This window comes from Enhydra lutris, unplaced genomic scaffold (genome assembly GCF_002288905.1).
Source record: "Enhydra lutris kenyoni isolate GAN:26980312 unplaced genomic scaffold, ASM228890v2 scaffoldscaffold76, whole genome shotgun sequence".
NCBI classification, from domain to species: Eukaryota; Metazoa; Chordata; class Mammalia; order Carnivora; family Mustelidae; genus Enhydra; species Enhydra lutris.
The window spans coordinates 368,506-395,233 of record NW_019154160.1 but is presented as its reverse complement, the minus strand read 5'-3'; the positions used below and the strand labels follow the sequence as shown (position 1 = coordinate 395,233).

Below are 26,728 nucleotides of genomic sequence, written 5' to 3'. Positions count from 1 at the left end.
TATCTGGGTGGGTCCAATGTAATCACAAGGGTTCTTACAAGAGAAAGAGGGAGGCAGGAGAGTCAGTGTCAGAGTCCGAGATTTTAAGGTGCTACATCTGAAGATGGAAGAGGGCCATGTCTCAAGGAAGGTAATCAGCCTCTTGAGGCTGGAAAAGGCAAGACAGAAACAAATGCACTTCTGACAACACCTTAATTTTAGCCCAGTGAGACCCTTTTCAGATTTCAGACTTCTAGAACTATAATACAATAGATGTGCTGTTTGAAGCCACTGACTTAATTAGCTACAGCTGCAATGCAGGGTAGCAGAGCCAGGAGGTTAGCAAGGCTGGGTTCTCACGCGGCAGGGGGAGAGGGTGTATGACCCTTTCACACACACCGATATATAGCTGGACCCTCCCTCCCTCCTCCAGCTCTCTCTCCTCCTTTCTGGCTCTCTCCGACTGTATTAGACAGCTTTGGCTGCCATAACAAAGAATCACAGACTTAGTGGTTTATGCAACAGATGCTTATTTTCTTACAGTAGGAGAGGCCACAAATCCAGGGTCAAACTGTTGGCAGGTTGGTTTCTTCTCAGGTGCCTCTCCTTGGCTTACAGATGGTTGCCTTCTTGCTGCGTCCTCAAGTGGCCTTCCCTCTCTGTTGGTCTGTGTCCTAATCTCTTCTTATAAGGACACCAGTCCCATTGGATCAGGGCTCATCTGCATGACCCCATTAATTACCTCTTTCAAGGCCCAGTTTCCAAACAGGGTCACATTCTGTGACATTCTGTATTTGGTGGGAGACACAATTCGCCCATAACACTCCGCCCCCTGGACCCCCAAAGTTCATGTCTCTCTTACATGACAAGTAAACTCACCCCATCCCAACAGCTCCAGAGTCTTAATCTTACTCCAGCACCATCTTTAAATCCAAAGTGTCATTTAAATCACATGTGGGTTCCAGGCCTCCTCCTGATCCTTCTTTTCTATCTGTTTGTCTTCTAGATCACTAATTCGATCTTCTGCCTCGCTTACCCTAGCTGTTAGAGGATTTCGATTAGATTAGATCTCAGTGATAGCCTTTTTTTTTTTAATTTAAAGATTTTATTTATTCATTTGACAGAGAGAGATCACAAGTAGACAGAGAGGCAGGCAGAGAGAGAGAGAGGGAAGCAGGCTCCCTGCTGAGCAGAGAGCCCGATGCAGGACTCAATCCCAGGACCCCGAGATCATGACCTGAGCCGAAGGCAGCGGCTTAACCCACTGAGCCACCCAGGTGCCCAGTGATAGCCTTTTTAACTTCTGCTAGATCAGCTCTCCCTTCCGCCCTTAGGGATTCTATGTTGCCACAAACGGTCTTCTCCAACCTAGCCATTGCCTGGATAATTGTTACCCTGAATTCCCTTTCTGATATATTGTTTATGTCCATATCCAATAATTCTGTGGCAGAGGTCACAGTCTCTGAATTCTTCCTCTGTTGGGTGTTCCTCCTCCTAGTCATTTTGGTGAGACGTGGTTGAGGGGATTTGTAGCTGAAAATATCCACCATGATCCAAGAAAAAAAATCACGTGTGGGTGAGACGTGAGGTATGATTCATCTTGAGGCAAAAACTCCAGTCCATGGGGTTTACTCCATGAAATCAGACAAGGTATCTGTTGCCAAAACACAATGGTGGCCTACGATAGATTTTTTCCATGCTGAAAGGGAGAAATCAGAAAGAAGAAAGGGGCCATGGGTCCCAAACGAGTCCTTTGAAAGACAGTGTAGTACTTCAGACCATGTCAACTCCCATTTTGACGTGACATTATTTCAAAAGAAGAGCTATTTTTACAAGGCGGGAAGTGTCTGATTGTCAGAGCAAAATGACACATCTGAATTTTCCATGTAACTTTTAATTGAGAAAAGGACAAGTGCTGTCATATTTCAGCGCCTACCATTACTCCAGAATAATGCATTTTCTATAAACATTCCTTGGCAAGCTACTCATCTGCACATTCCTAGAGAATTAATCTTTTTAAAGAAATAACAAGATTGTGTTCCAAAGAATCAGGATTTTACGTTACATCTTGTGTGCGACTGTGTGTAGGGATTTATTTCCCATCTCATTTGCTTCCTGCTAGATTTTTAGTAGTAAGACCACACAAGCCCGCTCTGCGGTCTGCAGCTCCATCCCGGTCCCTCTCACCTCCAGCCACCTGTTTTTCGTCGTGATCAAGATTGCGATTTGCAAACAGGCTCCTAAACGCTGGAGGAAGACTGTGAGTAAACCGGCTCCTGGAAGATCCGTAATACACAGCTGACTTTCTGGAACCCGGGCAAGAGCTGGCTTTGAGAGTAGCTCCCAGGAGGACCCAGAGCCCGCCGAGGACCCAGTGCGGGTGGGGCTGCCAGGCTGCCGAGGAAGGAATTACCAGACGGCAGGGGAGGGCCCCATGTGGCAAAGGTGTGGGGGATCTTGGTGAAAGGAATGGGGACTGATCCCTTCCTGTGACCTCCACAAAGCTACAGGCCTGTCTTCCCTTCCCTTGTCTCTCTCCGGCCCAGGACACTACTTCTCTTTCCCACCTTCCCAACCTTCTCTTGCAACCTTTTCAATCTCTTTAACAAAAAAACAAAATATATTGTTCAGAGCAGTTTCACAGCAAAACTGAGCAGGGAATACAGAGATTTCCCCCCATGCATGGCATTCCCCACCAGGCACGGATGCACCGTAACCACGCAGAGCCCACAGATCGCACTGTCGTTCATTCCTGGTGCTGTGCATTCTGTGGGTTTGGACAAATGTATAATGACAGGTCGAGCCATCGTTAGAGTGTCCTACATAATAGTTTCACTGCCCTAAAAATCCTGAGGGTCAGGCATAATTATACCTGCCTCATGGCGCCGTTCTTAAGATTAAACAAGGTAATGTGACTGAAAGGTCTAGAAAACCAGCTGGCACGGTGTGGGGGGCCGGCAGTAAGTGGCCGTTATCAGCAGGATGGAGGCAGCCGGGAGCAGGCTGCCGGGGCTCTCGGGGTATGGACTGTCGGCTCTCCCCGGGACTCTGCCGGGAACTGCAAGCCTTCTGGGTATGTTAACACGTAAGGGAGAGAGGCGCCTGGGTGGCCCAGTCGGGGAGCATCTGCCTTTGGCTCAGGTCACGATCCTGGGGTCCTGGGATCAAGCCCCACATGGGGCTCCCTGCTCAGCGGGGAGTCTGCCTCTCCCTCTCCCTCTTCCCGTGTCCCTCATTCGTGTTCTCTCTCAAACAAATGGATGGAATCTTAAAAACAACAACAATCGTGTAAGGGAGAAAGCTAACCGCTTGGAGTAGAGTGAGGCCTGAAAGAAACCCCAAATCCATACCTTCGGACACGAGCGATGGGATGGCACTCACAGCTGCTGACCTACACCTCACCCGCTCACGTTCAAGGAGAGGCAGGGGTGGTAGGTTAAGGAGCAGACACACTCAGGAGTCTTTGGCTTTTGTTTCCAAAGCCTAAGCCTTGCGTGGGAAAGAAGTCGTGTTGTAGGGCGGCTGCAGAGCAGGAAGGGAGGAGCTGCCCCGGGGACCAGATGGCGACACTCTCCAATAGCCCAGGGTGGCTGGGGGTGGGGGACAGGGACTGCACTACCCTCCCGAGTAGGGCATGGGGGGGGGGGGGTGCTTCCTGGAGGAGACTGTTGTGCCCCCAGGCAGGACCTGAGACCACCAAGAGCCACTAGCCTCAAGGGCCGTACCCAGCTGATGGGTTCTCACGGTCACCTGGTCCTCGAGATGCCTCAAGGACCAAGGGGGCCCCTCTGCCACACCCCGGACCTGCCTGAGTTCTGGGGAATCACCGGGAGGCTGGGGACGGCTGGGGACTCCCGAGACAGGAGTCCCCTGCCGGCCGGAGGGATGGACGCTTCAGCAAAAGACGAGTTACGGGAAAATCAGAAAAACCCGTTGCTCCCCCACACCCGAGTTTGGGGACTGGGATTCACACCAGCCTGTCCATGCGGCCTCCCCCGCGCCGGCCGGGGTCCGGGTTAAGGAGGCTCCCGCAGCAGCCCGGCCGCCCGGCCGCTTCACGCAGCTGCTCCCTCCGCTGCCGCGACGGAGGCCTCAGCCTCCTGTGATTCTGGGGCCTCCGTGCAAGTCCCCCGGTCCGGGGCGCCGGGTCCCAGCACTTCGGGGTCCGGCTCTCTGCAGCCCACCAGTCACTCGTGACCCAGCCGCCTCTTCGGAAGCTTGTTTCGTTGGAACCTTCGTGACCGATGGTGCGGCAGCTGGAGCACCCTCAAGTTCATTACTGAACCGGCCCCCCACGGAACTGAGCAGGACCGGGAGGCGGCCGGGCAACCCCTCCAATGGAATTCGCGTTTGCTCTACTTGGACGTGCAGAAGTTTTAACACCTGCTTGATGTTTCATGAGTCAACCTGACGTTTATACAAGACAAGAGGAGGCAGAGGCTCAGATACTTTATTTCTGAATCCACATTTTAATGTAATGTAACTTCTTCCGAAATGTCAAATATGCGAGAGGCTTTTGAAAAATTGGTACCAAGCTTCCTCCGTATGATATTCAAAACTAAATAATTCCAATCCCAACTCAGAGTCGGCTGCCTGCCCTGGCTCGTAGGTGCCTGGAACTTTGCCACTGTCATCTTTTGCTTTTGCTAGTTGTTCGCCAGCCCAACTCCTGTCGGTAAAAGCTGCCTCTGCTCATTTTCAGGGTCTCATTCAGACGCTACCACCCTCTCAAACAAAACTTTCTTGAGCTGGCTTGCCCCCGTGGCCCCTGGAGCCGAGCGCCACTGCCCATCACTGTCATGCTTCTAGGCTTTCCGTTGTCCTCACTGCCTGAGACCTCGTACTCAGGTACTCAAGTAGTGGTGAATATGTGTTTTCTTCCTTCCTAGACTGCCAACTCTTTGAGCACAGGATATTTCTTAGGTTCATTTTTTTACTTTTTAAAGATTTTTATTTATTTATTTGGCAGAGAGAGAGAGCGCGCACGCACAAGCAGGGGGAGCAGCAGGCAGAGGGAGAAGCAGGCTCCCCACTGAGCAGGGAGCGGACGTGGGACTCCATCCCAGGACCCCAGGATCACGACCTGAGCCGAAGGCAGATGCTTCCCCATCTGAGCCACTCAGGCGCCCTTTCCCTTTCTTTCAAATAGGACAACAGTTAAGATATTTGAGGTCCCCTTTCCATCACCCTAACTTCGCGTAAATCAAGCACACACTCTTTATCCAAAAGACCTAAGAATTCTCTTGTCAGAGTGTTTCAAAACGATCCTCAAACCCCCAGCACCTGAAAGCTGTCAGATACACACCTTCAGAGCACGGTAAGTGCTTGACTTTGCTGTTGAGCACAGCAGACCAAGGTCGGCCAAGACCAGCTCTGTGGCGGGGTCCGCAGAGCAGAGGCCCCGTCAAGGCAGAGCCGACAAAACCAGGCGTTTTGTCCTGGGGATTCTGATGGCCGAGACGCCAGTGTGAGGCCCCGGGGGTCTGCCTGTCATACACGAGAGCCACCCGGAGTGGTGTGGGCACAGCCCAGCACCCCTTGGGAAGCCTGGCCCGCCCACCGTACGGGAGAGGAGCTCTGAACTGCTGTCATAGCCAGCCACCCGCCGCTCTGTGGGCTGGACACCTCGGTCACTCAGCACTCCTGGACGCAACAGACCACAGCCCGACCCTCACACCCCCAGGGGAGGCACCCCAGGACACTCCCACGACTTCTGACGTCACGCGATCTACACCTCCCGTGCAATTCCTGTCTTCTCATTCTTCTGAAAGTGGTGACGCAGGAATTATTCCTCAGCTGACCAAATGATGGCACCGACAGGCATGAAAACGTCAATCCGGGGCTGTGTCCCATGAGTTTAAGAGAACCCCTGAGAGGACGCGGTGGACCGCAAGCCGAGAGGGTCCCCGGGCTGCGGGGAGAGGCCAGCTCCTGCCCCGCGGGAGAGCACCTCCTGCAGGCAGGACTCCCGGGTCAGACTTCTCAGCTTCGTGCAAACCCTGCACCTTCTCTGCAAACCAGCTACCAGACCGTGTCCAAGAATCCTCCTTCGAGCCAGGTAGGAGCAGTCAGAATGCTCCGACGCTCGTTCTGGGGACAAAGACTTTGGAAAAAGAGGGTTTTATTTTTTGTTTTTGTTTTTCCAGATAGGAAGGGTGGCTGAGAAGCCAGGAGATTTACTTCTAAGCCCATTTCAAGTTTGGTTACTTGTCTGACTGCGAGCAAGTTTCCGTCCCTGCATTTCGGGGTTCCCCTTTGTGACAGTCTGTCATTATCCACAAAAGAGCAGGGTCAAGTACAATGCCTCAAGCAGGAACAAAACCAACAAGACAACTTAGCAAATACATGAAATCTGAGAAACTGTCACTTGACTTCTTTAAAGATTTTACTTATTTATTTGACAGAGAGAGAGACGGACAGAGAGCGCACAAGCAGGTAGAGCAGCAGGCAGAGGGAGAGGGAGAAGCAGGCTCTCCACTAAGCGGGGAGCCCGACGCGGGGCTCGATCCCAGGACCCTGGGATCATGACCCGAGGTGAAGGCAGCCGCCCAACCAAATGAGCCACCACGGCGCCCCATCACTCGACTTTCTGAGAAAAGATAACAACCTCATGGCTTGATCATGATGAAAAAACAAACAAACAAAGAAAATTAGTCACAGAGTTTTCATTCTAGTTTAGGAGAATTTATGACCAAATGACTGCTCAGACACCTGTTTTCAAAAGAGAAAGGAAGCCTGACCTCAGAGGCCGTCACCCACGACCGCTGCTGATCATGTGTTACAGACGTTAATGGATCTCTCCAAGGTGTTTATTCATATTTTGCAGACTGACTTGTGAGCTATGCATGGAGGAGAATTTTTTAGCAGCAGTGAAGAAAAAAAAAAAAAGACACATTAAATAAGTCTGAAAGTGATCTGGGTATTTTCCAGAACAAAAGATACAGAGTCTGATGTGAGTTTTTCTTTAATGCATTGGCAGCCTGTTGATGACCTCTGCAAAGTAGTTGTCCGGGGTGACTGTCCCTGAGCGGTACAGGTGAGGGTGGCGAGTGGCTGGGCTGTGGCTAGAGGCAAGTGGAGAGAAGTTCTACCTTTCCCAATAGCCAAGGAAGCCGTGGACCGTAGGATCTGTTCACTGACCCAATCGCGGCGCATTACGACCCACCCCTAAATGCAGCACCGGCACCGGAAGACTGTCTCTGAGCAAGACAGTCTGCCTGGGAGGCTGGCCCTGGCTATTTCTCCTTTGAGCCAGAAGTCAGCATGTTGTTGGCAAGAGGCACTTGAGAAAAGTCTAATGAAGATAATAAGGCTTTAAGAAGCAGGAAAAACATACACACGGTCCAGCTCACCCACAAAGTTTCCATAAGATGCAAAGATGGGTTCCCAAATCTGAGATGCAGCAAAAACATCTTCTATCCCTACACGGGGAAGACCCGTCCTCTGGAAATCCTCCAGCCAGGTCCCTGCAGAAGGGGTAAGGCTGCTTAGAATTCTTCAGCTCTGAAGCCAGCAGCTGATAGAGGAACGCAACGCAGAAAAAGGTAGAGAGCAAATAAATGTGCGGTATTTTAGAAAATCTACTGTAACATTTGTTAATGAACCAAAGAGTGCTCAAAACGGAAAGGATTTCACAGACTAGGGATCCAGTGATTTTAAAGCATAAAGGTCTCTTCTAAAATTAAAAAAAAATGTAGCCTCCCTATGGCAGTTCTTTCAGTATCTATTGACTCAGAAGATTTAGAGTGACATAAAGAGTTCAGGAATACACTCAAATTCATGTCATCTTCCTGATCCCAAGGATGTCACGCACACTTGCAGATCAGCAGTAGACGAGCGTCTGACATTGCACGTTCAGTCTCCATGGGGCTCCTGGGCTGGACCTGGACTCTGAGACCTCTCGCAGTCACTCTGGGGACCCCCTGGCAGAAGCTAAAGGCTTGAAGAAGCCTTTAGCTGGGCAGCTAGCGGTGGAGAAGCTGGCAGCTCCACACTGCCAGGGGACTCGTGGGTCAGAGCTGGGGGCCCTCTCTCTGGGGGACCCTGCGGGAGGGTCTTTCCCTTTACTGTGTAGGAAAGCCCAGACGAGGGAGGGGAGAAACCGGCGCTCTGTGCAGCAAGATGATGTCCTGACGTATTGCTCTGTGCTTTCTCTCCCTGTGCTCCCTTGTCTCCCACCCGTCCCCTGCCAGCCAGGGGACCCACGTTGCCTCAGGGGGGACTGGGATTATCAAAGCAGGAATACAGAAAGACGAGGAGGCATTCTGCTTTTTTCTTTCAAAGCAGGTTCCGAAAGCCCTCTTGGGGGACATGTTTTGGATGCCAGAGATTTTGATTTATGTGAAGAAGGCTTACGGAAAGGGAGGGCCCCGAGGACACCTAGAAAGAAGAGAGAGAATGGCCAGGATTCACCTGTTCCTAGGACACCTGTGCTGGGAGACGTGCGGCCAACAGTGCAGAGTAACTCCGGAGCCCGGGGGGACACCCATGGGAGACGAGCAGCTCATGCTGGGAGGCAGGTCTGCCCTCCCTTTGTCTTCATCACACAGGGAGCCCACGCTCGCTGCAAGCTTGTGCTCACTCAGGGTCACGTCCCCCATGCTGAGGCCGTGTTCTCGACAGGCCTCCTGCCAGAAGACCTGCATATCCCTGTGGGTCCCCCGCAGGATGCCCACCTGTGCCCCGAGACACTGGTGAGCCTCATCCAAGCTATGCCCTAGGGTGCGCTCATGTCAAAGGCCTGGGGGGTCTCACGCGCTCCGTCCAGCAGGTGGGGCCACGGATAGGTGGTGATGGTGTGTGGATGCCCCAGCATCTCATTTCTGTACTTGGAAGGGGCACCCCTGACCTGGAATCTGGAAACCTATGGCCCCGAAAGGGCGTCTGAGGCCATTTTCCACCCAAGAGGCAGCAGAATGCAACTGACGTGTAGAAGCCCCGAGTTTCTGTCCTTGGCTGCTTACACTTGAGGCTCAGTTTCTCAGTCAAGAATGGGGATAAGCACGCAGGCCTCTCAGCGCTTCTGGAAAGATCAAGTGGACAGGTCACAGGAATGCTTTTGGCAAAGCACAAGACGCCAATCAAATGTTTGCGAGGGCTCCTTCGAGAGTCTAGGCAGTGTCTGTGAGATACACGAAATACAACTTCAGCAGACATAGCTGGGGTAGTGGTTCCAGGAAGCATTTACTGCACTTAATATTTAAAAAAAAAAAAAAAACAACAAAACAAAACTTGAAACACTGTCTAAAAATTCTTCCGACCACTTATTTCAGTCAAAGACCGAGGGGTGAGGATGCTTTATGTTGAAGGACCCCCAATATAAAGAATTGTCTATGTTAAAGAATTAGAACGGATGAGAGACGCCCGAGACACAGGCAGATGTTTGGAGACAGGAGAATCTAATATGCACAGGGACGCTGTGTTTAACCAGAGTGTCCCCTCACCGCCAGGCCATAGCGCGCGCTTTAAAACCACACGATGATGGAGGAAGGCGGAGGTGTGCATCAGCACACAGCTCGGGCTGCACACGGCATCAGGTGGAGCGGTGTGAATAGGGACGGGGAGCTGGCCTCGCCTCCCGGGTAGGGGCACTCACGGTCAGCATGGACATGAGCAAACCTCTGGAAAGGAGCTCGGGCTACCGAAACAGCAGAGGCTACGCTTCCCCTCAACCAAAAAGGACCTAGGATCCAGCTCCTGCCTGTCTGCCTTGTTGGGTTCATCTCTGGAAGCTCCCGGGTCTCCCGACCATCCTTTAGGCAGGACACGGGCAAGAGGGAGCCAGTGCAGGATCTGGAGCCAAGAGGCTGAATTTGGAATGCTGGATCTTCCCCTTGCTTGCTCTGCGACCCTGGGGGCAAAGTACTCAGCCCCTTGTTTCCTTTGACCAGGAAGAGTCAGTATGAGCTTCCTATGGCTGCTGCACCGGAGGACAACAAACTTACGGCTTCAACAACCCAAATCTGTGATGTGAGAGCTCTGGTGTTAGAAAGCACACTGTCCGCAGGGCTGCTGGAGGCTCCAGGGAGGGTCTCCCTGCACACCTTGCTCACAGCCCCTCCTCCACCTTCCAAGCCAGCAGCCCAGCATCATCGTCCTGTCCCTCAGACACCGCTGTTCTCCTTTTATAAGGAAACATGTGATTACATCAGATCCACCAAATAATCCTGGATACTTTCTCCATCTCAAGCGTCTTAACCACATCCACAAAATCCCTTTTGCTCTGTAAGGTAACACAGTTACAGGTTCCACTGTGGCCATCTTTGCTGTTGGGGGCACTGTGTTTCCTCCAACCATAGTTGCCAAGGCATAAATACGTATGAACATATTTATTTTTTAAGTTGGCTCCATACCCAGTATGGAGCCCAACATGGGGCTTGAACTTACGACCCCGAGATCAAAAAGACCTGAACTGAGATCACGAGTTGGCTGCCGCGGAAGTGATGGAGCCACCCAGTACCCCCTTGAGGAAATACACACTTAATACCATATAAGACACTTAGAGCCTGGCTTGTAGCGGGTCCTCAATAAATGTTAGCTGCTATTATCATTATTTGCTTAAACAAAAACTCGCAGCCTCCAAAGTCTTCACTGTTCATTAGCTGTGATGCAACCCTTCCCTCTGGCCAAGTCCCGAGACCTCTTTCTGGAAGCCTTTCCTGACCTAGACTGCGTGTGGTGTCCCGCTGTGTTCAGGTTCTTAATTCTGGGCTGTGTCGTAAGCCTCCATCTCTCTGACTGGCGTGTACATTCCTCAAGACCCGGGACCTCCCTTTACTCATCTCTGGGCTCCTGCCTGCTGGCCTAGTAGTGCTCACAAGTCTCCTCAGTGACTAATGATCCTCCCTGAGCCTCAGCAAAGAAGGGTGAGGCCGGTTCATGTGCCTGCAGGTGCCGGACCCCTGGAGCTGCTGTGGCCCGCCCCACGGGAGCTGCGGGACGGCGGCAGGGGTCTGTATTTTGGGGTCATCATGCTGCGCACAGATGCAGTTAGATCTTCAGGGTGAAGAGCTGGTTTCCGGGTCAGTGGAGCTGTCCTGTGGAAAGGAAGGGTGGACAGAGCCCCGTGTCCAGCCGGGAAAGGAGCTCTTCCTCTTCCAGGGGTTTTGGCCTTCTGGTGTCTGTGGGGAGTCACGGTCTCACCCACCCAAGGGATGGGGGGGAGAGGCTGGCATAGGAACTGGTCTGGGACCGCTGGGGGGAGCTTGGGGGTTTTCAGTCACACGGAAGGACGACCTGCGGAAATCACCTGCTTCAGTGGTTTACAAAACTCAAAAAACACAGATTCCCTGGCCCCAGCTCCGAACCACTGAGTCAGATGCCCAGGGGTGAGGTGGGATTTTGGAAAATGACTCAAAGTCATTTTGCTACGCAGCCAGGTTTGGGAGCCACGGACGATTCTGCCTGGAATTTTCCAGACAGACTATGCCACCACGAAATGATTCCTAAAACAGGTGTGTGAAAATGGAAGGCACGGCCGACGGGGCCCGTCATGATGCAAGTTCACAGTTTACCCTCCAGGCCACACAGCAGGATTCCACGAAGCATTGTCTCCCAGCCCACCCGTGTCCACAGTGGAGCAGCTGAAGGGTGACAGCTCCCTCCTCTGGTTAGCCCCCAGGTCTTTGATCGGGCCTCTAAGGGGCACCCTCTGGAGGGCTCTGGGTGGCTCAAATGCCCTTGGATCAGGGCTCCTTCCCTATGGCCTCCTTTCGGCCCCTCAGTCCAGCGGCTGGATGGGTGGGATATCCACAACACAGGGAGATCCTGGTGCTGCGTGTTATTTTGCCACAAGTCTCTCCCTCCACCTTGAGTCAGACCAAATGTTCCTTTTAGCTTCCCTGGATGCTGGGGTGTGGTGGAGGCTATGGAGGAAAGCAGCTGGGCAGAAGCCGTCTGTGGGTCCAGCACATTGTCATCTCATTCCACTTTTGCTGCCTCTGCACCTAGGAGACAAGTCCCTTTCCTTTCTCCTTCTTGGATCCCAACACGGAGTCCTTCCAGAAGTATCTTTTTTAAAATCTGCAGTAGTCTTTCCCTGGAATTCTGTTATCTTCCTTCCTCATCTTGTTTTTCTCCCAAGCACTCGTCACATTTTGAGATGCTCATTATTAAGTTATTATTGAACTCACTTTTGATCCTCAGGCTTGTTCTTACCAGCCTGCTCCCTCTACTAGAATGTCAATTCTGTGAGGGCAGGACTTTGTCTCCCCTTCACCTGGCTGCTCCTTGTCCCCTCGCACGCGGAGAGTCCCGCGGTTGGGGAGCGGAGAAGCCAGCACAGGGCAGACAGTGAGGAGAAAGACGAGAGACCCCACCACGGGCCACATTTCACAGCTAACAGAGGCCCAAGGAGAGGCAGGGCAGGAAGAACCGGAGGGAAGTCAAGAGCGGCCTGGGGCCCTGGGCCACTGTGTGGGCAGCTTAGGTGAGTTGCCATGGTTACTGGGCAGCAAGGCCAGGGCCCAGCCCTCCTGCCTCAGGCCACCAGAGCTTGGGGGTAGGTGGAGGGTGACCAGGTCTGGGGGAACCCCCCCCCCCCAAACTCAACCTTGGACAGACAGGTTGTCCCCGAAGGCTAATCAACAGTAATCCCTGACAGCCACATGCAGGGAGAGATGGTGTGGCCACGTCAGATCAAATTCGAAAGCATCAGGGGACAAAGGAATCATAAACAAGAGACAGAGCTGCAACTGCCTGAGCACAGAAAGAATGAGTCATCCCGGGGAGCGCGTCAGCGGCTTGCTGTGGCCTCCCAGACACCGGCGGCCCGAGAGGAGCTCCGGCACTGCTGGGCCGTCGTGTCCCTTCGAAGGGACCAAGGAAAGGTCTGCCGGACCTGTCGAAGGGCGTTCAGAAAATACCACCCCCAAATATGCCACTTTGGCATAAGGACTATTTTGAGCTGAATGCAAGTAAGAAACAGCAGACGCAGGAGGACCTCCTTGGCCTCGCCCTTCCTGCCAAGAGGCACGTTTCTGTTTGTGGAGGAGTTTATCCCTTCCATCTCCCAGACCAGGAGGGAGAACACATTGCCATCACTGGAGAGAGAAAGCAGGCATCACGATGGGGTCTGTACAAACAAACCTTGCTAAAATAACTCTGATCTTCTGTAAGTTGCTCCCCTGTATTTACCTTCTCACAATTTACCGCTCCTAAAAGCCCATATTCCTTTTTATCTTGTCCCTTTACCACAACTTAATTTCCCTTTTTAAAAGATCATATATAAGCTCTCAAGCTTAACTGCTTCTTCAGGATTTCTCTTCTTGCCCGTGAAGCTCCCGTGTGTATGTATAATAAACTTTTTCTCCTATTAATTTGGCTTTTTCTCCTGTTAATCTCTCCTGTTGTCACTTTAATTCACAGGCTCCAGTCACTAAACCTAAGAGGGTAGAGGAAAAGCTTTTTTCCTTTCCTACAGTTCCCTCTGAGGGCATGCACAGCAGGTACTCCAGGGCAATAGGAGAGGGCAGATGCCTCCCCAGATCAGGCTAGAAAAACCCGACAGGGGAGGATACCAGTCCTTGGGTGTGCCTGGACCCTCATACAGATAAGGAGAGATGGGAAGGTAGCGGCCACTGTGACAGTGGGTCTTACAGACAAAAAGGAGGTCATCAGGCAGCAAAGATTCAGTCTGTGTGTGTATGTATGGGAGGGGGTCCTAGGATGCCAGAACTTTCCAATAACAGTGGGTATTGGGGTGCGGGGAGAAAACGGTTTTTTGAAAGTGTATTAGTGATTCGATTCTGGGTTCTGTTGTTGACTTGGAAGGCAGACCTTGCTATATGGGGGCTGTGCCAGGGGGTATCAGCAAACGCTGGCTCCCCCCCTGCCCATGTACTGCCAGATCTGCCCCCCTGCCCCCAACAACCCAGACTGCCAGCACGAGGCACCACCCACCGTCTGCCACCCCTGCCTCTGCCTCTCCGACAGTGTTCAGAAGCGAGCCACGGAGCCGGCTGGGCCCCCACTGACGTAACCTGCTCCCAGCGGATAGCCTCCAGCAACTTTCGTGCATCGCTCTGCTTTCTAACCCCCTTTCAGCCTTCCCTCCATCTTTTCTTTCTGCTTCAAGTTCCGTTTCTCCTACTTGGACTTTCATACTTGCACCGTGTTTTTGGTGAGGATCTCTCGGTTTTACATATTTGTAGGCTAGAACACCAGAAGGGAATACAGTAGAATTCAGGTGGTGCATCTATGGGGGGAGGTACATTTTTCATATTATTATATTAACACCTTTTGTTGTAGTTGAAAAGATGTTCCAATAAGAGGTTCCCTTTTTTCCTATTGCTATCTCCCTGGCCCTCTTCCTTTGGTGGTGACCCTGAACAGGGGGTGGCCGAGAAGTCCTAGAGCTGCAACCTACACCTGAATGCCAGGAGGAAACGGCGCTAACGAGAAAGCAGGCACAGGTGGTGCAAATGAGGGGCACGGGGCCGCTGCTTAGTGCCGTGCATGTGACTGTCAGCGGGGCCCCAGGGAAGCTTCCAGGGCGCCGTCTCTCTCTTCTTCCTTAGCCTCACACCGCACGTCCCACTGGAGAGCCCCAACCTGGTGACCCAGGGTGAAACGGTTGGAGAAAGCAGAGCAAGAAGGAACTCTGCGCCTCTGTGAGTGGAGCCATGCGCCGTCCCCAGGAGCGGTGCCCCCACATCACCGTTTCTCCCCTTGCGTGGCTCGAGTGCTCCCCCTTTGCATTTGCATATGCTTTTCCTTGGTTCTTTAAAAAAGTCACCACGACCCACCAAGCACCCTGCCAGAACACTCCGGGACAGTTGTTTCTGCTAAAAAGAAGTTTTGGATGTATGGGGTGAGGATTAAATCCAAGTGGCTTGTGGACCTGAAGCTTGTCTGTCCTCGCTCCGCCCCACGGCCCACTAACCCGGGCTCCCGCCCCGTCTGGCCCTCTGAGGTTGGGCCACGGGGGATCTGCTTGCAGAGATCCAGCAACCTCGAAGCTTCAGGGGCTGGTGGCTTCTCCACAGCCTCATGTACGTCCTCACTCCTCCTAGGACACTGGAGCCCAGTCCACGAGCAACCTTTCTTTAACCCATCCACCCAGAACTGCCATTTTGGCTGCTGGGTTCCACTAGGAAGACTCAGTGCATGTCACCTACCATTTGACCTAACAAAAGCTCGTCAACAATTAAAGCGACCTGGAACCCTCCAGCTAGCTCACTGAAACGACCCTCCCTTCAGTACCCATTGTTTTCCTCTATGGTGATTTTTTTCTTTCAGCAGTAATTCTTGCCTCTATTTCCTTCCCTAAACGGAAATTTCATTTGCATTTTTTCACTTTTGCTAATTTATTTAAGATATTTGGTTTATTCTTCATATGGTTGGAAAGAACTAGTTAAAATCTTACAGTCGTATTATGCTGTTACGTATTTGGCCCCCTGGTTTTTCTCTGCTGACACTCACTTAGCGTCTCCGATTTTCAGTTAATATACCCTTGCTGGCTACTATGGAAAGGATATTTTTGTAGTATTTTTGGTGTACTAAAGAAGTTAAGTTTTAATTTCTGGTTTAAAAACACTGAACGAAGACTCTCTCTACCTGTATAATAATAAGTCTCCATGCCAGACCACGTCTACCATATCTATTTACCAATAAAAAGGGGAAATCTGTGAGATTACAGAACAGTATATGTTCATAAAGGTAAGATCTTAAAGACATTGTCTCAAAATGTCATGAAGAAAAAGGGCAATCCACAGACACGCATTGCATGATTAGGCATTCTCCCCTTTTCAAGTAGAACAAAAATGAATCAAGGTAAGAACAATGTGATAGTGAGATGTGGCTATAAATAAACGAGAATGAATTGTCTTGCAGACTTCTGTCTTTTCTTAGCCATTTGGCTTTCTCAGTAAGCAGCAGTTGTGTGGGGGGGGGTGGGGGGGATGGGAGGGCGTTTTCCCCAACCCCTCCTACAGCCCAAGCCAGACCTCCTGAGACAGCTACAGGGCACTTGCTTCCCCAGGGACCAAGGGGACAACAGTGTCCGATTTCCTACCTGATGTTCCACCATTTCACAGAATGTGCTGAGATAAGGGGGACTCTGGATACTGTCAATAAATTTACCTTTAAAGACTGTAAAATGAATATGGGAAAACCTTTTTCCTGGTTTCTCCACTGTCTACTTGCCCAAGAAATGTCAAAGGCAATTGCCTAGCTGATCATGCGACTCCTGGGAATGACCCTTTTGTTGTGCTATGTCTCGGCTGGCCGGACATCTTCCACAGGTTCCCTTTGGGCAATTTTATGTTAAGGAGGCTGAGGATTGGTGGTAGAGGAGCAAACAGGAAGGCCATTGTCCTAAATAGTTATTTCAGCTTAATAACCCCACGGTGAGGCTACTCATTAACTAGCCAAGCACCATAATAAACCCTGTATTTACATGAATACCTACCATTTATTAAGTGTCATATCCATCTTTTATCCACACTGATAACTGAGCCAAGTCCACCCTTGAAAATTAATTCATAGTTTATGTCTTGTTTCTTGGAACTGAAAAAGGCGTTCCGTTCAAAGTCTCAGTTGTTCCCACAGTAGCTTCTTGCCGGGAACAGGGCCAGATCAGACGGCGGCGCGCCTCCCTTCCCCCGCAGCACGCAAAAATCGGGAAAAGGATTTCCCCAAAGAATCAACACGCCAGCCACAGAGCCCGGGTCTCGCTGCTGCTCTGAGGCATTTACCACTGAATTTGTCTGTCCCACCGTGGGAAAGAAGCCTCACGGCGAGGACTCACGAGATGACAAGACTGACACGTTTTAATGGGCAGCACCACGCAGCCCAGGAGGCCTTCTGCGCTCCCTGAAAAGGCAGGCCCCGTGCCAGCCTTTTACGGCCCTGGGAGGTAACAGAAACAGAAAGAGACGAAGACCGGCCCTGCTGGGGAGGGGAGGCCGGGCGTTCAGGATGCGCTTTATCACTTGATCAAACTTCAACATTTTTCGATTTCCTGACACCCTAGCCCAAAATACACGAAAATAAGCAAATCCCCCCAAATTAAGAAGTCTTCTCCAGCCACACCTCTGCCCCCTCACCCTCCCGCAATTATTTCTAAGGCAATTGATTCAGCCAAAGCTCCCCCAATGCCGCTGGTTGCGCGCGGTGAGCGCAGCGGGTTTCAGCACCAGCCTCGGGGACAGACGCCATCAGGCCGCGGGGACGGAGCCCTCGCCCCGGCGTCTACTGTCGCCGCCGAACCGCTCAGAGGAAGGAGTCCTGGGAAACTGCGAGATCCCGAGGGCTTCTTCAAGCACGGGCCGGAAACATTTTCACAAATAAAACGACAACTAGCCACTCCAGCCCTTCCACTGCGGGGTCCTCTTCCACCGGGGACGTCCCCGCCCGGGGAACCGCGGGCGTTCGCGACCTACATATGGAAAGGAGCCCCCGGAGCCTCCCCCCCGCTCAAACCCCAGAGATCGGGAGACGCCGGCCACCCCGAGCCTCGCCCCCGCCCAGCGTTCGGAGCAGTCGGTCCAAGCCCGCGCTCGGGGTCGCTGAGGGCCCAGCCGCGGGTCGTGGGTTCGAGGGGCGCGCTCACCTGCCGGCGCCCACCGCCGACGCCCACCTGTGCGGCCGCGCGAAGGCCGGCTGGGGCGGCCGGCCGGGGAACCCCAGGTACGGGTGTCGCGTGCTCCACTGACGGCGGCGGGACGACGCGCGCACCAAACCGTGTCTCCAGTTGCAGGGACTTTCCCGCCCGAGTTGCCCTTTGGCTTCTGGCTCGCCCGGGACTCGCGAGCCAGGGCCGGGCCGTCCGTTCCCCCACGGCACACCGGGCCCGGCCCGCCGGCCAGATGCCCACTTACCCGGAGCGGGGCGCGCGGGCCGCGGGCGCCGCTCACGCGCGGGCTTTGTCTCCGGCGCGGCGCTCGCGGGGGGCGGCCAGACCGCGCGGCATCGCTCCTCGGCCGGGGGGCGGCTCCGACTCCGCGCCCCGGCTCCCGCGCGCCCCGGCGCTCACGGGCTCGCGGTGGGAAGGCGCGCCCCGCCCCGCCCGCCACCCCCGGGGTCTCCGGGCCGCGTCAGCAGCCCCGCCCGGGCCGGGGAGAGACGACGTGAGGCTGGGGGCGGGGGTGCGGGGCGCGGGGGGAGGGGCGTGAGGGGCGAGCCCGTGCCCCGCGCGCCACCGAAGTCACCCAAACCCAAGGTACTTCGTCTGCTCCCCGCCCCCGGTGCGGGGCTCCTGGACCGCGTGCGGGCCCGGCGGAGTGCGGGGCGCGGGACCCCGGACCCCCGCCGCCCTCCTTTTACGTTGGTCGCGCCCACTCGGCGGCAGGGTCTCGCCGGGCGCCCAGGAGGGGCCGGGAAATCCCGCCCGCCGCCGCCGACGTCACTGGTGCGTCACCGGGGCTCCCGCGCCAGGGCTCCGCGCACGCCCCGCGCCCCCAGCCTCGCGCCCGTCGCCCCGCCCCGCTCGCCCCGAGGCTGGCCGCGCGCCCCCGCGGGGCCCGGCGCTCCGGTCAGGGCGCGCGCTCCGCCCAGGGGCTGGGGGAGCCGGGCGGTGGCCGTGGCGGGGGGCGTGGGGTCGCGGGGCCGCGGTCCTCGCGGGATTCCTGCCCCTGCGCCTCCCGCGACCTCCCCCGAGCCTGGGGGTTAGTTCCGGGACCAGCGAAGCGGGGTGAGCCCGTTTCCAGCCGCCCCAAGAAATGTACCATCCGCCCCGGCCCCCGAAAAAGAGGCGAGTGGAGAGACGCTCCCGACCCGTGAGGATTCACAAGGCGCCGTCGCGCTCTCGGGCGCGGCGGGCGAGGAAGGGGCTGCGGAGCAGGCCCACCGCCGGGGCGCGGCCAACAGGGCGGGCGCGGGTTCCCCGTGCGCCGAGAGCGGGAGCCCGTTGCGCGGGGAGCCCGCGGCCGCTCCGCACCGCCGTTCCGCGGCGGGGGCAGTTCGGACCGCGTAACCATAGTCCCTGCGTCCGGGGGGGACAGCGTGGCCGCCGTCCGTGGCCGCCTGCGGGTGAGATGACACAGAGTCGCTGCAGCAGGGAAGCAGCGACGACGTTTCAGGCGCTGTGAGCGGGGTGGGTAGGAAAAGGAGGCCGAGGCGAGCTCCGTTCCTGCAACTATGTGAAATCATGGCCGACAGTTAGGACCTGTCGCCTGGAGATCTCCGTGCGCCGGCCTGGTCCACCGTCGGGCAGCCGCGCCTGGATGCACACGACGCAGGGATTACTTGTTTCTTAGATCTCGGATCCCCACGGACTTGACATTTGCCCCAGACAAATGTGCAGCTTTGCTGACTCGAGCGTCTGACGATGCAAATGCGGAGTTCAGAAGTGCCCACCTGGGGCCAGCAAACATCTCAAGTAGATTTTCTTCACAGCTTGCAAGTACCCATTTAAGGCGCAGAATTTAACTATGGTAAAAGGACGAAGGCCGTAAATATACCTACAGCACTGACCTTTTTTAAAAAGTAAGAAAGGTATATGGGTACTGCACTTAAAATTCAACAAATCCCAAACTGGATTCATTATTTTTACCCCCAGATATTTCTCCTGTATTTCTTTTTCTTTCTTTTTAAAGATTATTTATTTATTCGAGAGAGCAGAGCTTGAGAGAAGGGGGGGGAAGGACAGAGGGAGGGAGCGAAGCCGAACAGGGAGCCCCAGGCAGCTGGATCCCAGGACCCCAGGATCATGACCTGAGCCAAAGTCAGACACTTAACCAACTGAGCTACCCAGGCACCCCGTTTTCTCCTGTATTTCTTGCCCCTCCCCACTTGGTTGGCTAAGGCAAAAATCCTGGTTTCCGATCATCCCAAGTCCTATCTCAGGCAAGCCCAAGTAATCAGTTGTAAGGGAAATCAGTACCTACACTTCCAGATACCCTACTTCCTTATTTTATCTTTCCAGTTTATTACACTATCCGTTAAGGCTGACATATCCACTTCAAAAAGAAGAGAGTCGGGGCGTGGTTCCCAAGTGGATCCCATCAGCACACAGCAGTATCAGCACTACCCTGGAACTTACTAGAAACGCAAATTATCAGATTTGACCCCAGCCAGAGTTTGGATTACAAACTCTGGGGACGGGACCCAGCAATCTGTGTTTTAAGTCCTCCAGGGGATTCTGATTCTGTCCATCCCTGTTTATCACCTAAGACTGTTAGGACCAGGGACACCCATCTTCCTTCCTTTGTCCCTGGTAATAGTCCTTGTTCTCAGCTCTTTGTCCAATGTTGATATGGCCACTACAGATTTCTGAGACTGGTGTTTGCATGGAGTATCCTTTCCCATCCTTTGACTTTAACGTGTGTCTTTATTCCTTTTTTTTTTTTTAAAGATTTTACTTATTTGACAGACAGATCACAAGTAGGCAGAGAGGCAGGCAGAGAGAGAGGGGGAAGCAGGCTCCCCGCAGAGCAGAGAGCCCGATGCGGGGCTCGATCCCAGGAACTTGGGATCATGACCTGAGCCGAAGGCAGAGGCTTTAACCCACTGAGCCACCCAGGCGCCCCCGTGTGTCCTTATTTTTGAAGTGGGGTTCTCTACTCTTGAAGACAACACAGAGTTGGATCTTGTTTTTTAATTCAGCCCGGGAAACTGTGCCTTTTACTTGGCAGTGTTGAGGTCATCTACTTCTTACGTAGTTATCATACTGTTGGGTTTAAATCTACAATCTTGCTCTTTGTTTTCTGCTTGTCCTCTTACTTGTCATTTCTTTTTTCCTGTCTCCTTTTGAATTAACGGAGTATACTTTAGTATTCCACTTTATTTCAAGTATTGGCTTTTATTCTTTCTCTCTCTCTCTCTCATGGTTCTAGGGTTTATAATAAGCATCTTAAACTTACCACAGTCTACCTTCAAATACCATTATACTACTTATTTACTATAAGATTTTTACAATAGTATGCTTCCATTTCTCTTCTTCCAGCCTTTGAATTATTTTTGTCATGTTTTCCTTTTATGTATATAATAAATCCCACAACACGTTATTTTTGCTTTAAGCTGTCAGTTCTCTTATGTAAAAATTTTGAAATGATTTTTTAAAAGTCTTTTATATTTACCACTTCTGGTAAATATTCATTTGTGAATATTTATTTCATTCATTTGTGAAGACGCAATTTTTTTTTTAAAGATTTTATTTATTTATTTGACAGATCACAAGCAGGCAGAGAGGCAGGCAGAGAGAGAGGAGGAAGCAGGCTCCCCTAGAGAGCAGAGAGCCCGATGCGGGGCTCGACCCCAGGACCCCGAGATCATGACCCGAGCCGAAGGCAGCGGCTTAACCCACTGAGCCACCCAGGCGCCCCTGAAGACGCAATTTTTATGTGGTATCATTTCCTCCTACCTGAAGAGCATTTTTTACCATGTCTTGTAGATTGCTGATGAGGAATTATCTCAGCTTTTGTTTATCTGAATAAGTCTGTATATTGCCTTCATTTTTGAGGGATCTTTTTCTAGTTTGACAATTTGAAGCTGTTTAAAGATATCAAGCATTGTGCTTTCATAGTTTCCCGTAAGAGATCTGCAGTATTATTACCTTTGTTTTTTGGAATGTAATAAATCTTTTTCTATCTGCTTATATGATTTTCCCTTTATTGTTGGTTTCCCCAGTATGATTCTAAGGATTACTGGATTGAAAGACTGCTTGCTTCTGGCATAATGCATCGCTGAGTGATAGCCAAATTTTTGGTTTAAATGGGTGTCTACAAGAACTTTTCTTTGGTGGATCTATAAGGAGCTATTAAAATACCTAAACGTCCATGAATATATGGCTCTGTCATTCTTATCCTACTTTAATATTTGTGTTAGAATTATCCTGAGATAAACATAGAAGAACTGTGATCTACTAAAACCATAGACAAGAAAGGAGTTAGGGACTCTTTGGGCAGAACTAAAATAAATTCACTCTAATGGGAGGAACTTCTTAGCAAAGAAGAAACTTGAGGAAAGTGTGAAAGTGAAGATAAACCAAGTGTGGGCTTCATACTCTGAGGAAGACTTATTCAAAGATAAGGAAGGGCAACCCAGAACTTGGTAGTTTGGGTTAGAGTGTTTTCTTAAAAACAAGCAAAGAAACGAACAAATGTGGCTTACTCTCTGTCCATCTGTTCACCCACCCATCCCTTGGTGGTCCACCTACTCCCACCTCCTGATCCATCCATCCACCCATCCATCCATCCTTCTTTTCTAGTATGTACCTACTCTACCCCATGATAGTAAATTGCTCAAAACATTTAAAAATTCCTCTTATGGAATTACCTGCAGGATCATAATTTTCTTACTACCTTGTAATTGTACTTTGTTTTTGACTAAAACTGTTACCAAATATTTATCAGATTCAATGCTGAAAGACTTTTGGTTGTTTTCAAAACTTATATACGTTTATAGGAGAGGAGAAACATGCTTAGCACTTGAATTAGAATATTACAGCCCGGCCTCAAATAATCACCTAGTTGTTTTGACCTCAAAGGTCACATTGCATTGTTTAGTTTCTCTCAAATAGCTGAGTTGCAACCCAGTGTCCCCAAAGTGGCAGGATGTGTTTTTCTGTTCAGGTCATATAACACACAATAAAACTAGTGGTATCTCTTTCCCATCTCATTGGCCATTCAAGTGTACACATTTTGTATTAGCAAATGTAGCTGCTTTTTAAATTGTGGAGTTTAAATTGGACATAACCTGTGGGAAATGTCAGATAAATACTGTGTAATGTGATACTCAATGTGATACTCCAAAATACCAGTTTGCACTGAACCTAAAACCTTTTTTTCTTTCCTTTGACCTCAATCTTGACTTAATTCAATTGGCTGTCTACTCTGCTCAACCTAACTCTTAATGCTTTTCTGTTGGTTTTCTTAGTTAAAGGTTTTAAGCCTATAAAATTTTGAAGTGCTTTGGCTTCATAGTATATAGAGTGTGATCCTGAGAAGGGGAGGATTTTGAAAAATAATACAGTTGTCCAAGAATTAAGACAGATTGGAAGAAATGGGGACATATTGCCCCCAATTTGGGACAAGCTGGGAATAGCTGAGGGTAATTAGTAAAGGTAACATGAATAATCCAAGAAGCACACAATAATTTCAATCTCCAAGTATTAGGCAATTGAGTTTCTTTTCTCCCTACTCATTTTTCTTTTTTTTTTTTTTAATTTTTAAAGAAAGATTTTATTTGAGAGAGAGAGAGAATGAAAGAGAGAGAGAGAGAGCATGAGAGGAGAGAGGTCAGTGGGAGAAGCAGACTTCCACTGAGCAGGGAGCCTGATGTGCGACTCGATCCTGGGACTCCAGGATCATGACCTGAGCTGAAGGCAGTTGCTTAACCAACTGAGCCAACCAGGTGCCCCCAACTTACTTTTCAAACATTGACTTTGTAGCTCTTTAATTTTTGATGCTTTAATTATAGTGTGTCTTGGTGTGGATCTCTTTGGAGTTATCTCATTGGAACTCTCTGGGCTTTCCAGATCTGGATGACTGTTTCTTTCCCAGGTTAGGGAGGTTTTCAGCCATTATTTCTTCAAACAAGTCTTCTGCCCCCTCTCACTCTCTTCTGGGACCATTGTATTGTGAAGTCTGGTCTATTTGATGTTGTCCTATATGCCACTGAACATATCTTTACTTTTTTTTTTTTCCTGCTCTCATAGTGCAGTTCCACTGCCCTATCTTTGAATTCACTGATCCTTTCTTGTTCTCCATCTAGTCTGCTGTTGAACCCCTTTATTGTATTTTTCAGTTCAGTTATTCTTCAGCTCTGTGATTTCCTATATTTTCCTATTATTTGGTACATTCTTTTATTTTCCTTCTCTTTGTTAGAATTCTCACTTTATTCATGCCTTGTTCTCCCGACCGTGGTGAGCATCTGTATGACCATTATTTTGAAATCTTTCTCAAGTAAACCACTTATCTGTTTCATTAAGGTATTTTTCTAGGATTTTATCTCATTCTTTCATTTGGAACATATTTCTCTGTTTATTTTCCTTGACTTTCTCTGTTGGTTTCTGTGCATTAAATAAAACAGCCACCTCTCTCAGTCTTGAAGGAGTGGCCTCTTGTAGGAGGTGAACCTTATTGTTCAACCCTGCCCTAGCTCCTGGCTGTCTCTTTGAAGCTTTGTGATTATCCAGGTGACTTAGTGGTTCTTAGTGGCCTCGGAAGTCGGAAGTCGAGGGTGGGCCAAGATCAGTCAGTGTATCTAAGGGAGGATCTCAGTCAGCACCTAGATTCAGGCTCACTGGAAGCCATACCTTTAGGCAGCAGCTTTTAAGGTATGCAAATATACTTCTTTAATGGGAAGACTGGAAAATGGGTATTTCTACCTGCCCTCTGCACTGAGCCCTGGGGTGTTAGCCAGTTAAGAACAGTTTCTTCATTGCTAATGTCCCATTGAACCTACGAACACCAGCCCCACTGGCACCCAGGGCCCACCTGTTAAAGGCATCCCACAAAAATAGGGATGCCAGATATGTACATAATCTCCTTTCTTGGAGACAGTGGCACCCTGGGGCAGGGCAGAGGGAGAACATGAAGATGGTGCCTACTGCTCTCCCTGATCTCTAGAGAGGACTGCAGATGTGTTTAATTAGAAGCCTCCACACCCCAACACCGCTTGCCACAGCTATGAAGATAAGCTAGTAGACTCTTTATTGTTTATTAATAATAACCCCCCAGGGAAAGACTGGGGTTTATGCCTGCTGCCTCAGTGCTGTGCCTTGAGTGGGTCGCTGGGTAGGGACTATTTCTCCATTTGTTACAGTCCTGTGAGAGCATTGAACAGAAGCCCCACTGGCCACCAGAGCCCGTGATCAGGGGTGTTCCCTAGGTGGCAGCTGCAAAAACTGGGGACACAGACATATGCACAAGCTCCTGAGAGACAACTGGAGCAAGGCAGAGGGACAGTACAAAGGTGGTACTTACCAGACTCCACAGGCTTTGAGAAGTATGCCAGTGGCCTCTAAATGTGTGTTATATTAAATGCCTGACACTCTGACCGAATCTTTTAAGATAAACAACAGAAAGTCTTTCTTTCACAGAAAGATGTGTTGCATTTCAGTCAGCTGCCTCTACACCGTGCCCCTGGGGTTTAGCCATGGCGAGTCCACAAGACCCCTTTAAGATCTGTTTCTCAGTTTGCTGTAAGCTTGTGGTCTTGTGGATGCAAGCCCCATTGTCTTTCAAAGCTAGATGTTTTGGGGTCTCTTCGCTCAGCAGCAGGTCTTAAAATTTAGGTGTCAGGTGTAGGGTTCAAACCTTTGCTTCTCCAGGAGAAGCTCAAGGTTTGGAGTTCTCTGCTATTTGTGGGTTGCCATACTGAGTGTGGTTTATGGTGACATTGTGTCTCAGCCTCTCCTAACCATTTTGGTGGTGGTTGTTCCCACCCCCCACCCCCAATAAGATATAAGAGTTGCTCAGCTAGTTTTGGGATTTCTTTCACAGGGAAATTTCCTATATGCATGTAGCTGTATATTCACTATAACTGTGGGAGGAGGTGGGTTCAGGATCCTCCTATTTCACCACCCTGAACAGGAACACCCTGTAGTTCTTTCTTTGGTTGAAAATACTAACAAGTCATCCAAAATAATGAGAAGCAGATCACCAGGTATGAGCTCTGAAGGGCTAGGATTTCCTTACTCTTCTCTTACCCGGCCCCATCACCGAGCCTGGGACTTGTGCGTAACTGGCATTCGGTGAATGTAGTTGAAGGAAGAGGTGAGCTGAGATTTGCAGGTAAGGCGGGGATATTTGGGTTGGAGGCTTACACTGCTAGATGCTACTCCTGAGTTCTTTTGGGGACAGACACCTAGAAACAGGTGCTCTACTCTTGAAGACCCTTAAAACCTCTCAGATGCAAGGCAGAGTAAAAGAACAATTCTGGGGTGTTGGGCTAGTGTTTGTTGAGTTCACACACCCCTTTGCAATGCCCGCCAGAGCAGCTGAGGAGTGTAGCCAAGGCTCACTCCTTCACTGCACCTGGTTCACTGACGGTCCTGCCTCAGGCATTCGTAAATGCGTTGTCTGGAACGCATCTCCCATCCTCACCTGTCAGATTTCTATTCGTCCATTTCAACAAAAATTTCACTTTCTCTAGAGGCTCTCCCAGATCCTTTTGATCTGAACTCGAATCTTCCTGTTATATTCGCTCAGAGGACCCTACACTCCTCCTTAACGGCACTTACTGTATTGTGTAGCCATGCACACCGCGGGTTCCTGACAGCACACTTCTCTCTCCAGCCAGTAACCTCTGGGAGTGCAGGAAACGACTGTGTGCCCAGCACCCAGGGCAGTGCCTATACCTGGTGTGTTATATATCTGCTCTCGGGGGTGGGAGGGGCACATATTTTTTTCTTTAAAACGTGTGGTTTGACCTGGACACTTCTGTCTAAACTCTATGTAAGGGTATTAAATAAAGCATTGATGTAAAGGGTATTAAAATAAAGGGCTGAAATAAAATTTCTCATAAAAATACAATTAAGGGCACCTGGCTGGCTCAGTCAGTTAAGTGTCTGCCTTCGGCTCAGGTCATGATCCCAGGGTCCTGGAATAGAGGCCTGTGCCGGGCTGTGTGCTCAGTGGGGAGGGCCTCTGCCCCCTCTCCCAGCTCCTGCTCTCTCTCTCTCTCAAATAAATAAATAAATAAAATCTTTAAAAAATATAATTAAGAAATGAAAGTTATCTTTTCTTTGTGACATCAATGTATAGGGAAGCTAAAGAGAGAACCTATCTGGGTTACAAAGCAAAAAAGTCACCAATCTGAGCTCTGGTCATAAATATTTATATTGTGTAAAGAATAGGTCTTTAAA

General features: G+C 50.9%; 1 protein-coding gene across 2 annotated transcripts in view; it reads right to left on the bottom strand.

Annotated features, from left to right (window-relative positions):
• Positions 1–17,830, bottom strand: part of LOC111160502 (G protein subunit gamma 4) — a 67,302-nt gene extending 49,472 nt beyond the window's left edge. The window contains exon 1 of one of the 2 annotated variants that reach the window (XM_022523649.1): positions 17,799–17,830. The gene's annotated coding sequence lies outside the window, so the exon portion shown is untranslated. Of the gene's footprint in view, positions 1–17,530; positions 17,732–17,798 lie in introns of those variants that run through there. The other variant, XM_022523647.1, reaches the window with a different exon arrangement.
• Positions 17,831–26,728: the final 8,898 nt, after the last annotated feature.